Source organism: Jaculus jaculus, chromosome 2 (assembly GCF_020740685.1).
Source record: "Jaculus jaculus isolate mJacJac1 chromosome 2, mJacJac1.mat.Y.cur, whole genome shotgun sequence".
Taxonomy (NCBI): domain Eukaryota; kingdom Metazoa; phylum Chordata; class Mammalia; order Rodentia; family Dipodidae; genus Jaculus; species Jaculus jaculus.
The window spans coordinates 94,854,114-94,868,579 of NC_059103.1; the positions used below are offsets into that span (position 1 = coordinate 94,854,114).

At 40.5% G+C, this 14,466-nt stretch overlaps 1 long non-coding RNA gene across 1 annotated transcript; it reads left to right on the forward strand.

Moving 5' to 3' along the window:
* The first annotated feature begins 1,977 nt into the window (after positions 1-1,977).
* On the forward strand, positions 1,978-14,403 carry LOC123458725. The gene is made up of 4 exons (XR_006635758.1): positions 1,978-2,177; positions 12,530-12,710; positions 13,381-13,485; positions 13,808-14,403. It is a non-coding gene; the product is annotated as an uncharacterized LOC123458725 (long non-coding RNA).
* Positions 14,404-14,466: the final 63 nt, after the last annotated feature.

Consider the following 14,466-nt stretch of genomic DNA (forward strand, 5'->3'; position numbering starts at 1 on the left):
CAAGACCCTACCTGGAAAACCCAAAAATAATAAAACAAAAATATTTATAGCAATAGTTTTGTCAACAATTTCAAAATAATTTTGTTAGCAATTAAAAAAAGTTCCCGGGTTGGATGGCTTAGCAGTTAAGGAGCTTGCTTGCAAAACCAAAGGACCCAAGTTTGATTCCTCAGGACCCACAGTTAGCCAGATGCACAAGGGGGTGCATGTGTCTGGAAAAGTTTGTTTGCAGTGGCTGGAGACCCTGGTGTACCCATTCTTTCTCTCTCTGTCTCTCAATCTCCCCTTTCTCTCCCCCTCCTTTGTCTGACAAATAAATAAATAACAATAAAATTAAATTAAATTCTAGAGCTGGGCGTCATGGTGCATGCCATCTGTCCTAGCACTCTGGAGGCAGAGGTAGGAAAACCACCTTGAGTTCAAGGCAACTCAGACTACATAGTGAATTACAGGTAACCCTGGGATAGAGCAAGACCTTACCTCAGAAAAAAATAATAATTCCAACCTACGTCTATCACACATATCAATAGAGCCCACTCCAGAGATAGAGATAGGAGGATCTCTGAATTCAAGGCCAGCCTAACACTACATAATGAATTCCAGGTCAACTGGGCTAGAGTGAGACCCTAATCAAAAAACCAAACAAAAAGAAAAAAAATTCCAACCTGATCTATCACACGTAACAATAGGGCCCACTGGGGAGGCAGAGGTAGGAGGATCTCTGTGAATTCAAGGCCAGCCTAAGACTGCATAATGAATTCCAGGTCAGCCTGGACTAAAGTGAGATCCTACTTCGAAAAACCAAATATACATAATCAGTAGGACAGCTCCACAAGGGTGCCTTGATGCTAACACTGTGGCTAGCCAAAATATCTTGAGTAACTTGGTCTCTCAACTCTTTTCCTCCACCAATCACTCCTGAGTTAGTAAGTGATAAAATCACTCAGGCCAAAAAGCTTAAAATCATCCTGATTTCTCTCCTTAATTACCTACTGAATCCAAAGTAAAAGCTATACTCTGGGGCTATAGTGATTTCCCCACTTCCTTCTGCTCCACTCCTAATACTCCAAGATAAGCCATCTTTTATCTGGGCCACATTTAACAATCCAAGTGAACACGTGGTAGACTTAGTCTTTAGACAAAGAGGGGGGAAGGGGGAGAGACTAATATAAAATAAATTCATTATTATTTAAATCCAGAACAGACTAGCATGTTTTTGAACCAACGTTTTCTGATTTTGTTTGCTCTGTTACTGAAACAACCTCTGGTGAACAGATGTAGGGGAAGCCATCTTAGGCCACTCAGCCATCTTGACATTCTCAAGGAGCTATGAGAGATTAAAGATTAGCACAGAGCATTAATTACAATGATAGGGACAGGTTCCAGTAAGGCATCTGGTGTTTGCTGTCACCCTGAGGTCAAGATGTCCTGATATTTGGGATCTGCTTCATACCTGATGCTAACTACAAAAAATTGTACTTTTGTAACATGCTTGCTTGCTTTTGCTAAGATAATTATGTGGGCAGAGCCTGACTGGGGTTTTTCCATATCATTGTAAAGGAATGTGGTTTTTGCCTTTAAAAAGTCACTGTAAAAGTAGGATGGACCTGCTCTCCTCCTTGCTGTGAGGGGACAGACCCTAGCCAGCTTAATAAAGACTCTCCTTTTTTTTAAAAAAAAAAAAAAGTTATTATTTATTTTTTCATTTATTTATTTGAGACAGAGAGAAAGAGAACTCTAGCCACTGCAAATGAACTCCAGACACATGCACCCCCTTGTGCATATGGCTTATGTGGGTCCTGAGGCATTGAACCTGAGTCCTTTGGCTATGCAGGCAAACTCCTTAACCACTAAGCCATCTCTCCAGACCAAGACTCTCCTTTTTGATTTTTATTCAGGTTCTCTTCTGTTCATTTTTGGTCTGGGACTCACTACCTTTGGAGGCCCCAGCAAGATATTATATTCTTCTCACTAAATTGACCCCTGAATCTGGTCTCACAAAGTCTTGATTTCTTGGGACTCTATTCTGACTGCGGGTTGGAGACTCTAGGGGGCAGCCACTGAGAGATGTTCCTCGCCCCAGTGACATTCTCCGGACCCGGGCAGAAAGGAGTGGCAGTCAGAGGACATCAACACCACTGTCAGTGGAGAGTCATTTGGTCTGAAAACCTCCAGAGGTAAGGGGGATTCAGTGGAAGGCTGGACACAGCACTACTTGCCGAATCCTGGGTGGTGACAAGACATTGCCTCAACCCCCGGCCTGTCTGTTTAACTTCTGTGTGGCCATGTCTCTGTCTTTTTGTTTAGTGTTTATTTTGTACTTAACATTTTTTAGATCCTCCTAGGAAACCAGCTGCAGAATCTGAAAACTCAGCCATGGGCCAGACAAGCTCCACATCTAGTGCATCTACCCATTGCAATGTGTCCTCACTAACTTCTCCTTCTCCCAACGGCAGGCATCTAACTTGGGTGTCACAGGAGATGCCTTTTCTTTGAGGAAGTTCTGTGAATTATACTGGCCATCTTTGATGTGGGATGGCCACCAGAGGAAACTTTCAACCTCCCAACTGTCAAATAGGTCATCCTTGGGTGACCTGAACACTCTGACCACCCCTGGGGAAATTGGAAATTGAAAGTTGGAATTGAGACTAATCAAATTTTGGTTTGATGAGCCAGGCGTGGTGGTGCACGCCTTTAATCCCAGCACTCGGGAGGCAGAGGTAGGAGGATCACCATGAGGTCGAGGCCACCCTGAAACTCCATAGTGAATTCCAGGTCAGCCTGAACCAGAGTGAGACCCTACCTCACTCAGTGTGAGTCTACTATACTCAGTGTGAGGTCTGAAATTATACTCAAAGTAATTCCAAGGCTTGGGTTTGATTCCCCGGTCCCCATATAAAGCTAGATGCACATAGTGGAGCATGCATTTGGAGATTGTTTGCCGTGACAAGTGGCCCTGGCATGCTTATTCCCTCCCTTTTCCATGAGACCTGTCTCCTTTTCATTAGATCATGGCAGTTTAGTCCAGTTCCTCCATTCTTTGGGCATGTTAGATATAGCTGAATTAATTTCAGAAACTGACATATAGATTGGGTGGACATCTTATTTAGCTTTTAAAAGTGCCAAATCTGGGGACTGGGGAAATGGCTTAGGAGTTACAGCATTTGCCTGCGAAGCCTAAGGACCCAGGTTCGATTCCCCAGGACCCACGTAAGCCATATGCACAAGGGGGCACATGTGTCTGGAGTTCATATGCAGTGGCTAGAGGCTCTGGTGTGCCCATTCTCTCTTTCTCTTTGTCTATTTCTCTCTCATAAATAAATATATATTTTTAAAGTGCTAAATCTCCTCATAAATAAAAAAAAGTAATGAAAGAAAATATTATATAAAGATATCCTGATGAGCTTTAAAAATAGTAAAGTTTTTCATGTCTTCATATTTAAGCCAAAAATGTTACTATATAATATAGATTTCTTATTTATTTTTAATTCTGTTAGCAGATCTTTTGTTCATAGTTAACTGTTTGTAACCTCATGTGCCTTAAATATGTGGACTCTACTTTTTGTTATCATCAGACTTCTCCAGATATCAGAATGTTGTAATTTGGTTTATCCAAAGTCCATGATGTTTGACTATCAATAAGCAAAACTATTCAGCTGAACCAATCAGTAGTAAGAGAATATGAAAGAAAATGAAAACTTTTAGATATTGCATTTCATTTGCTTAACATTATTTTTGGCCAGTCAAATCATTGAAAAACCTTTAAAATTATCTAAAGTTTTTCTTACTGTGTTTTTTCTCCTGAAAAAAAGTTAAAGGCAGCCTAGCATGGTGGCACACACCTTTAATCTCAGCACTCGGAAATCAGAGGTAGGAGGATCACCATGAGTTCGAAGCCACCCTGAGACTACATAGTGAGTTCCAGATCAGCCTGAGCTAGAGTGAGACCCTATCTCAAAAACCAAAATTAAATAAATAAAAAATAAAGAAGTTAAAGGCTAGGGTAATATTTGTTTATTTACCTTTTTGAGGTAGGGGGTTTCATTGTAGCCCAGGCTGACCTGGAACTCACTCTGTAGTTGTAGGCTGGCCTCGAACTCAGAGTGATCCTACCTGTGCATCCCAAGTGCTGGGATTAAAGGCGTGAACCACCATGCCTGGCCAAAACCCTGTAATTTTAAGATGGTTCCTTTCTCATTCATGTTGGTTTTGCTGGATGGCTATCACTGAGGTTATAAGCTAAGTCTTATATTAAGTGACTTAGTCAGTGTGATCTTGTTCTTAGAAAAACTGAGGAATCTCCCCATGTCTTAGAGAAACCCATTGTATACAAACAATGTTAATTTAGTTTATCTAAGCTTTATATATTCTAACAGTCATAAATATTTCTTTATGTTAAGCTATAAAATTGTTTAGTGGTTAAAGGTACTTGCTTAAGCAATTACTTTGTGTCTGTCAAAATGTCTCTGATGTATGTGTAAAATCAGGCTAGTTCAGCTCAACAAGGACCAGGTTTGACTTTAATCTTAAGCTATGTACAGTCAGTCACAGTTAAGGTTTTACTTAAGTAATTGCCTCATTGCTAGTATCTCAAGTTCATTGCCTATAGATATATTGATACTTAAGACATATTTCCTGTTCTAGAAAAATAATCTTAAACTCTGCTGTTCTGCTTCCAGTTTGGGTAGAAATTGATACCTGCATAGGTATACAGACTAGCCAAGGTTGTTTTCAAACACAGATGCCAAGTTTTTGTTTTATATGTCTTTTCCTGACATATAATTTCTAGGTTAAATCAATTGGCTTAAAGTTATTGATAAAATAATTGGTAAAATACTGTTTTCAGGGCTACTAAAATGTTCTGCCTGTACTTGAAACTGACAGATACTTAAAAGATAGATTGTGTGTCTTTTCTAAGTTCCAGATATAGCTTACACTGTCACCTGACAACTAAACTTAAATACTAATCAGAATGATTTTAAACTATTGTGTCATTCTCTTAACTAGATCTGCTTTGCTAACCAGATATGTTCTGTACCTTTTTAACTAAATCTCTTTTGCTAATCAGATATGTACACACATACTCTCTCTCTCTCTCTCTCTGATTCATTAATAACCATATGTAGAAGCCAAAGTCAATTGGAAACATTGGAGTTAAGAGGATAACCCATATTTTGGTTCCTGCTCCCAGGTCAAAAGGCCACAGGAGATGATAGGACACTTGCTAACTTCTAGCCTCTGGTAAGTTATCAGAGAGGATATGGAGATCCAGAAATGGATTCCAAGTCAGTGTATCTGCAAGAGGAGTCACATCAGAGGAAAATCAGTCCTCCAGGCTTCCCAAAAGAGAGAGGACCATTTGCTCAGCATGGCCTTTACTTATCCTAGCAGATGACAATGCTGAGAGTCATAGAACTCTCACAGGTCGCTAAAAGTCTCTCCTACAGAGCCATTCTTGACCTCCAAAATAATTTTGGCAACCTAAATGGTCTTAATCACCAAGTAAGAAAATATAACTACAAAATATAACTATAATATAAACAAAGATTCAGATTAATAGGCTCCCCTGTCTGATGCTGGTTTACAATACTAAACTCTAACATTAACTCATGCCTTCTGCCTCTGCCTATTTCTGATTAGTCAGCCACTGCTGCCTGTAAATAAAAACAATTCCAAAAATTGTCCTCACTGGTTATGTTTACCTGATAGCTATTGATTGTATTAGTCCAATCTCTCCTTGATATGTCTTATAAAAAGAGAAATATCACTAAGGACAGATCTCAGACCCCATCCTGACATGTAAAAGCAATTTAGAGTTCTAGCTGTTTGAACTTGCTGATGTGGGTGGTGCCAGTTATTCAAAGGTGTCTCTTTGCTCGGAGTTACAGAGGTAAACCAGATTCACCTGCTATTGATGGTGCTCCCTTAAAATTTGTAGCACAAGGGGATGCACATACCCTCAGGGAATTGGGCCCACACCCATCAGCCATGGACTATAAGTCTATCACACCAGAGTCCAGAGGACAGTATCTTCAGCCAATTGTAGCAGCTAACAGGTCACCAGGGACCCAGAGTCAAGGTCCAGAGGACACCTGCCTCTAACAACGACACTACAGCTCTGCTCTAGTCACTCCAGAAGCTGACTGGTCTACACGTGGCAGGAGCTTGAGAAAGTCAACATGAGATATCAAAAAAAAAAAAAACAAAAAAACATGGACACGATGTACACTGTGCCTGGTTGGGAAAGTTATATGTTAGAATGTAAGGGATTATGACTGGGAAGAGGAGGGAAGTGTAGTGGCAAAACTGAAAGCTGGACTGATGCACTAAGCCACTGAAAGAGTTAACTGCTAAGGAGTTGAACTGATCTTTGTCAGTAGCTGAAAGAATCCCAAAGAGAGAAGTGTCTGGGGGAACCCTGAGGTATAAGAGGGAAGGACAGTTTAAGACTAAAACAGAGTACAACAGAGCTCATGGTTAGGATGACCCAACTACATGATTCACATGCATGTTGGCTCATAGGTATGTTTTGAAAAATTGTTCTGAATCATATAGACTGCACAAGCCAAGTGTCAGGTCCTGCTTCTGTAAACCAGCTGCCTGTTTGCTTGTATGAAAATTTGTTTTTTTTTGGTCACCCTGGTTGACCACTCCAATTAGTGCCATCTACAGACCTATAATTCTGTTACTTTTAGGATTGATTATAGGTCCCTGCATTTTAAATGCTCTAATCAGAGAATTTCCTCAGTAAAATTAATGATTCTCAGGACCAAGTATGAGGTTATGGTAACTGATGAGTCTAAGATTTGACTCAGTTACTAAAACCAGTGGGGAATGAAACAACTTCTGGTGAACAGACCTAAGGGTTTTAAAAAGGTAACTGCTGTATTTCATTAGAGAACTGCTTGAAAATTGTTATTATAAAATTATTATACATATAACATAAACAGTAATACTTTTAATTTTAAGGAAAGGTTAACAAGGGCTGGAGAGATGGCTTAGTGGTTAAGGTGCTAGCTGGCAAAGCCAAAGACCCAGGATCCATGTAAGCCAGATGCACAAGGTGGCACATGTCTGGATTTTGCTTACAGTGGCTGGAGGCCCTGGCAACCCATTCTCTCTCCCTCTCTCTCTCACTCAAATAAATAAAAATAATTTTAAAAGGATAACAATGTATAATTTCACTTTATATGCATCTACATACATGTTTAGACTATGTAACCCACATCTGACAGCTGCTATATGTTCAAATGTTAGCAAGCTACTGGTGTGAGGGACAACTGGACTTTCATAATAGGAAAATGCAGATATAAAGAATAGGTTACTGTGGTCGTTTGATTCAGGTATCCCCCATAAACTTAGGTGTTCTGAATGCTAGGTCCCTAACTAGTGGCAATTTGGGAATTGGAGCTTTCTGGGGGGAGAGTGTATTGTTAGGGGCAGGCTTATGTGTGTTATAGCCAGCTTCTCCTTGCCAGTTTGTTACATTCTCCTGCTGCTGCCATCCATCTAATGTTGGCCAGGAAGTGATGTCCACCCTCTGCTCATGCCATTGTCTCCCCTGCCATCATGAACTCCCCCTGGAGTCTGTAAACCAAAATAAACTCCTTCTTCCCACAAGCTGTTCTTGGTTAGGTGTTTTTGCCAACAATGCAAAGCTGACTGCAAAAGGTACCATAAGATACTATATAGCATTGAGACTCTAGATTAAAGTATATATATATATATATATATATATATATATATATATATATATATATATATAAACATATACATACAGACATTTATTTTTAAAGAAAAAAAGTGTAAATGATGCATACATTTTTTATCTTACCTGCAAAGCTGTGATTCAGCTCTTTCCCACCTGTAATTCCTTTCTATGACCACAGCAGGGCAGGCATTCTCTTTTCTAAGAAGCAGTCATGCACAATTTTACCCTGGCCAAAACATATTTTTGATAACTTGAGATTTGCAAACTATGTTCAAAGGCAAACTTATTTAAAAGAAATTTGCCTCAATGCTATGATCAAGTAAGTGCAATTAAACATAAAATAAATGAGAAAGGCTGCTTCCCAGGGCATTCAAGCAAATCTTTAAAATGCAAATGTTTTATCCTTTTAATGATGAAAGAAAAATCTGGTGAAAGCATCATTTTCAGATGAATAAAATATCAAACTCAGAATTTTAAAAATATCTACTTGCCTTGAAAACCATAGGTTTGTAAGACATTTTAAAAATGTGTTTGGCAAGCTTGAAGCAACTGAATTTTTTTTTTTTTATTTTACAAAAAAACAGAATTATTCTAGTTAAGCTTTGAATACAAACACCTTTTAGGTTAATGTACAGGATTAGAACCTGATGAGTGAACATTATTTCCTTCTGTCATCTTTCCTGTCCTTGTTCCTTTTCCTTATATGTCACTATCTTCATAGATTCTTGTTATTGAAGAATATCTTTGAAGGCATTTTGTACCCCAAGATTAGGAATATCATTTCAAAGAACAGACATTAATCTCTTCAAAAACCCAGGTTTCAATTTGATCGCACATATGAAATGTGGTGAAGGCCTCCCAACCAAAGGCCCTTGCCATTCCACTGACATTCCCATCAACACCTCTCTGAGCTGGTAGGAAATCAAAGTGTCTTCTCACCTCCAGAAATGACTTGTACACAGGTAAGAACTTTGAGTCTGTCTGAGCAGATGCTGCTGATGGCCAGAAGACTTGTAAAAAGACCATCTCTGGGGTCGACCAGGTTCTTACATACACATTGGATTCCATTTAACAACACAGAACAAAACAAAAATATTTTGAGTTAGAAATAACCCAGACATCGATTAATGCTAATATTTATAATTAATTTATAATGATTAATATCAATAGCCTTTAAGGCATCAATCTGACCATACTTGCACATATTGAAGAGAAAAAGTATGTTTTATATATGTGTATGTATATATAGATATATATATAGATATATAATGAAATATCCAACTTTTTAAGAATGTTGTAAAATATTTCCATATGTACATTATATCAAAGTACTTTCCCTCAAATTCAGTTGAAAGGAAATACCCAGAGCATTAGACCCATCAGAATAGACGTCTCCACTTGTGGTTTTCAGATGCCCTAACATACTTTTGCCCAGAACTAATCAAATACAGCTTGGCACTTTGGTTCGTGTGTGTGTGTGTGTGTGTGTGTGTGTGTGTGAGAGAGAGAGAGAGAGAGAGAGAGAGAGAGAGACGCACAGTTCCTTACAAAAAGAATAAAAACATGTTGGATAACGCATGATACAAGATATCACTTTGCTTTTTGCTTTATTTCCAACATCATTACTTCTCTTTGATCAGACTAGGACTCCATCCTGACTGTGTGGATGCACTTGCACAGTTCTCTATTAGTGTATGAGAAGCAGGAAGGAAAACTGTGCTGAGCGTCCCAACCATGGCTCAAGAACTCTGGGGCATGGATAACAGAGTCAGATCACTGACTCGCAGAACATATGAAGTCCTCTTTCTTACCTTCACACTTACAAGCTAGTGGACTGAGAAGCTATGAAGCATTCTCCAACTTATCTACTGGTTAATGGTAGACTCCTAGTGAAATTCTTACTCATCTCAGCTGAAATGGTACATTCTCTCTTCCATATTTATGAAAGGGCAGTTGGTGAGAATCAATGAAGAAATCTCTTCACATCTAAATTGGGGGCTCAGCTTTTGGATGTTCTGATTAAGGATGTCTTTAGTTAGGTCAGTAATTTTTTAATTTATTTTTATATTTTTGGCTTTTCAAGGTAGGGTCTCACTCTAACTTAGGCTGACCTGGAATTCACTCTGTAGTTTCAGGGTAGCCTTGAACTCACAAGGATCCTACTATCTCTGCCTCCTGAGTGCTGGGATTAAAGGCATTAGCCACCACTCCTATTTTTTTTTTTTTCCTCCATTTCTTGAGGTAGGGTCTTGTTCTAGCCCAGGCTGACCTGGAATTTACCATGTAGTCTCAGGGTGGCCCTAAACTCATGGTGATCCTCCTGCCTCTACCTCCCAAGTGCTGGGATTAAAGGTGAATACCACCACACCCAGTTTAGTAATCTAATTTTTAATAGACTCCCTAGCAGTTTCCTAAAGTGAATCCAAAATGTGAGCATCATGGGCTATATAGTCAAGCTTATATTGTTTCTTTTTAAATATTTTGATCTTATTTATTTATTAGAGACAGAGATGGGAGAGAGTGAGAATGGGCGTACCAGGGCCTGTAGCCACTGCAAACAAACTCCAGACGTATTTGCCACCGTGTACATCTGGCTTATGTGGGACCTGGAGAATAGAACCAGGGTCCTTAGGCTTCGCAGGCATGCGTCTTAACTGCTAAGCCATCTCTCCAGCCCAAGCTTAAGTTGTTGTAATGATTATTTGCAGGTAGGGGGAAAAGAGAGAGAGTGAATGGGCATGCCAGGGCCTCTTTCTACTGCAAATGAACTCCAGATGCATGTGCTCCCTTGTGCGTCAGACTTTTCGTGGCCATGTGCTAGAGATCACCTTGCAAGTAAAGGCCTTAACCACTAAGTCATCTTTTCAGCTTCCCCCCCCCCACCCCCACCTGCAAGCTCATATTTTTGAAACCAGAAAAGGGAAGTTCAGATGGTGTCCTCATTTGGGGCTGTGGGGGTTTTTGTTGTTCATTTTTATTTATTTATTTGATAGCGACAGACAGAGTGGGAGGGGGAGAGAGAGAGAGAATGAGAGAACGGGCGTGCCAGGGCTTCCAGCCACTGCAAACGAACTCCAGACATGTGCGCCCCCTTGTGCATCTGGCTAACGTGGGTCCTGGGGAATCGAGCCTCGAACCGAGGTACTTAGGCTTCACAGGCAAGCGCTTAACCACTAAGCCATCTCTCCAGCCCTGGGGCTGTGTTTTAAAGGGTATTGCAGACCCAGCATGTTCCCTGCCTATCCATCCTTTTCCTTGCCTGCTGGCTTGGTGTCTACATTGAATACAGTACCCTTGTCTATGAAGAGATTGAGTTACCAGCTCCCTTTTCCTTATATGTCACTATATTCGTAGATTTTTGCAATGGAAGAATATCTTTCCAATGCATAGTATACCCCAAGATTAGAAATAACATTTAAAAGAACAGACTTTAATCTCTTCAAAACCCAGGTTGCAATTTCATCTGCTCTACATTTCTTTAGCATAAATCCATTTTTCAACTATCCACAGGAATTATAAAACTAAAACTATAAATATCCTTGAAGGAACACATTGGCACAAATGGTTGATGGCAGGTGTGTTCTGAGTTTCGATTTTAAAGAGAAATGAAAAGGGAATCAGAAGTAGCGTCGATTAATTATCTACTAGATGGCAGGCACATCTAATCCTTACAACAATCTTGGAAGACAGGTATTTTTACTTTCATTTAAGGTGTTCATAAAATAGAACATAAAAGACTGTAAGAACCAAAGGAAGGTAGGTAGGACTCATTATAATGCACTCTTCAGGACACAAAATGGCATGGATATCCATGACCTCACAGAGCCTGGCACTACCTACACAAGACCATCATAATAGGAAGAAAAGATGATGACATCAAAATAAAAGACTGATTGAGAAGGGGAGGGGATATGATGGAGAGTGGAGTTATGAAGGGGAAAGTAAGAGGGGAGGGAATTATCGTGGTTTATCGTCTATAATTATGGAAGATGTCAATAATAAAAATAAATTTAAAAATAAACAAATAGAACATAAGTGACTTCTTGAGGCCACGTTATGAATCATCAGAGGAACCCACACTTGGTCCACTACCCCATGCCACAGACCTGAGAGTGTGGAAAGGGGGTTCCCAGAAGGAAGCCTGGGGGAGATGGGAGGCTTTATATACACCAGAAATTCTCCTTGGGGTCAGTGCACCCCTGGTACACACGCAGCACACAGTTAAGGTTTGTTGAATGAATTTATGTGACTACTTTAAGGCATGAAAGGGAGCTTTCTAAATGCTAATGGGCTTAAAATGCTTTGATGTTTTCCAGTTGCCCAGAGTTGAGGTTCACAAACCTGTTCAGATAGTGAAACACTTAGAAATCATGATGCTCTTGGCAGAACATGATGGATTTTTATATCATGCTACAAATTCATTTATTATTAGATTTTGTGCAAAAAATATGTTCTAGCACCAAATATTTAAGAAAATGTAAATCTGCAAATTTGCCCATATATTTACATTTTTAAAAATTGGGAATTTCAAATTACAGAAAATCAAAGTTGTATAGCTTACTACTACTTTTTCCTCAAATGTTAGCTTTCTCCAGATTAATATTCAGAAAAAAAAAATCTAATCTCCTCTGGTTTTGCATAGTGGCTACATTCCTAGAAATTTCAGTATTTATTAAAACCATGCCAAGAATATTTTGTGTACTTATATTTACATAGAGTCTACCAAGACTTAGATAATAATAAACAGGTTTCCTGTGTATGTAAAGATCTGACTGGATATTGGAATGACATGAGGACTGAGTATAATTTCTTCCGCAGGATCCACATGTGCATCTGGTCAGCGCAGCTGGACTGGAGTTCCTGCAGGGCATCTTTTCAATCCCAGGAGCCCCATCCAGTGCTTGGAACTTGGCAGATGTCCCATCATTATCAGGACAATTAATTAATGAACACATACATGAGAGATCTTGGAGATCACTGACCCAAATATCCCAAACAAGTAAGCCACTTACCCAAGAAAATAAAAACAGTGGCAAGACCCACACCACAGTCCAGGCCTTTGAGTTTCAAATAAGCACTATTTCCACTATAACAGGGCTCTTCAGATTGGAGGACTTTCCAAGGTAATCTGAGGTATTGGGCATTTCTAGTTGGTTCTTTTTTTTTTGGTTTTTCAAGGTAGGGTTTCTTTCACTCAAGCCCAGACTGACCTGGAATTCACTATGTAGTCTCAGGGTGGCCTCAAACTTAAGGCAATCCTTCTACCTCTGCCTTCTCCCAAGTACTGGAATTAAAGGCAGCGTGTGCCACCATGCCTGGCTGGGCATTTCTGCTTTTAAGGAAAGCAATTTCTATATCATCTTCCATGTCCTATTTCTTAAAATTGTCCTGAGAAGATGTCATGTTATTTCTGTTTCCCAATCCATTTTTGTTTATTTTTATTTATTTATTTGAGAGTGAGAGAGAATGGGCGCGCCAGGGCCTCCAGCCACTGCAAACTTTCCCTCTCTGTCACTTTCAAATAAATACATAAAAATAAAACAAAAAAATCAAGCCAATAAATGTTCCAAAAAGATTCATTCTATTTGCCACATTGACAAACATCTCTAGAGCTCTTTTATTTCTCTGCCCAAACATGTTGGTACAGGTTTAGCCTTTTCCCTGTCCAGGTCTGCTTTTTCTGGACCTCTGGCTTTGTTTCTTTCTTGGATTGGCTTGTGTGCAGACGTGTGGACAGTAGAGCACACAGCCACAAACAGGCACATGGACTTCAGGTAAGTACCTCGGTCTCACAATAACCCCTGGAGAGGTGGGCCAGGGAGGAGAGCTGCTCAGGCCTGTGCGCGACAATAATTTCTGGGGATCATCTCTAAAGGGAAGCACACATTTAATTAGCTCTCCCTGGCCTGCTGAACTCTTTGCTTGTGGGGTTGCATTCAGAAAACCTGGGCAGGGTTCCCTGATGCATGCGATCCAGAGCAGTGGCCCCTCTTCTCAGGACTGACATCAGTGATAATAGTGACCCTTGAGAACCAATACAACCTGGCGGCTATACACTGGGCAGCCTCAGATCTATCCTCTCCCACTGTGCCCCAGCCAGATGCACCCGCCTTTGTGAGTCCCTGGATCTTCGGGGCCGTGGTTTCCTGACGTCATCCAGACAACTGTGGAGAGCAGGGTCTTGAGCAGCCGTGAATACCAGGACGAAAGAACCACTTTTGGATGGCAGTTTCTGTGAACAGCTCCTTTATTTGTCGGGGAAATGGGTTTATAAGCAGTTGAGAGCGGGGAGAGGGTCCTAAGGGGATTGGTGGGTTCAAAGGCTGCTAGCGGATGCCTAGGGACGTTCATTCCAGCACTAGGGAGAGAGTCAGGTGATCTACATAGTGGCGGGAAGAGGGTCCCAGGGGGATGGGCTGGGTGAAGGCTGCTGGCTGATAAGGAATTTCCGAGGCAACTGGCCAAAGGTCACAAGGCAATGGGCAAAGCCTAAGTTGAGGTGTGCTGGGCTTGGAGAGGGAGTGGCCTCCTGTAGCCTGGGGGTCCTTAGCCATGAACCTGGCAGATCAGGCCCATCTCCTGAAGGTTTCACCCTGTGCCTGGCAGTGCCCGACACTCCTAAACCGGGACTGTTCGCAGTTTGGAAAACTGTTCCCCTGAGACCAAGAAACTGGTGAAAGTAAAGGTGTACTTTAAAACATTCATTCAGTCTGCTGGAACTGCCATCATTTGCAATGATTTAAGTTCCTAATGAA